Source organism: Anabrus simplex, chromosome 3 (assembly GCF_040414725.1).
Source record: "Anabrus simplex isolate iqAnaSimp1 chromosome 3, ASM4041472v1, whole genome shotgun sequence".
Lineage (NCBI taxonomy): Eukaryota > Metazoa > Arthropoda > Insecta > Orthoptera > Tettigoniidae > Anabrus > Anabrus simplex.
Genome location: NC_090267.1, coordinates 490669907 through 490670665, shown reverse-complemented (window position 1 = coordinate 490670665; position 759 = coordinate 490669907). Strand labels below are relative to the sequence as shown.

Here is a 759-nt window from a genome sequence, read left to right as displayed (position 1 = left end):
TTTCAGATTTTGAGGCAAAGCCGAGAATCGGGACCGGGCCTCCGAGAGTGGAAGCTAATCACGGTAACCACAACACTATGCAGGCGGGCTAATTGAAATAATACGATCGTTTTTCTTCTTATTTCCACCATAAATTGATCAGCGATTAGTTCTTGATACGCCGTACGAATCTTCTTGATCTTCCCCTTTACTGTCACTGGCATTTTCGTCCTTATTAATTGTTCAAACTTTCTACAATTTGTGTGCACAAGAACACGCTTAACATTAAAAGAGGTATTCCCCAGGTGAGGCTCGAACTCACAACCCCGGCATCTCTCGGCTAGTCTTATAAGTACCGTGCGCTAATTAATTGCGCCACTGGGGAATTTGCTTAACGTGACTCATCAATGAACAAGTAATCACTCCCTGGGGATTTTAAGGATCCTTAGTACACGCTCTTTGATCATACGGTGATGTTTATTGATTCTCTAGACCTGGGATGGCGAACCTTTTCCAACTAGTGTGTCATTTTAAATCTGGTTTATTATTATCAGGCTGTCTACTGTGCCACTTGTTATTTTACTTTTTTTAATGGCTACAACCTGCCCCCCACCCTCACCACCACCGACTTTCATCCCTAAAAAAAAATATGTTTAATAGTATGTTATTACTCATACACATATATATTGTGAAATAATACATTTCATTGCAGGTTTCGTGGTCGTATTTTTCCAATACCGGAAAAATATATCGTAACCATATAATTTATGATAGCTTCAT

General features: G+C 39.7%; 1 non-coding gene across 1 annotated transcript; it reads right to left on the bottom strand.

The window, feature by feature from the left end:
- Positions 1-276: 276 nt before the first annotated feature.
- TRNAI-UAU (transfer RNA isoleucine (anticodon UAU)) lies at positions 277-364 on the bottom strand. Its single transcript is given in 2 exon segments — positions 277-312; positions 327-364. It is a non-coding gene; the product is annotated as a tRNA-Ile (tRNA).
- Between the last annotated feature and the right edge of the window lie 395 nt (positions 365-759).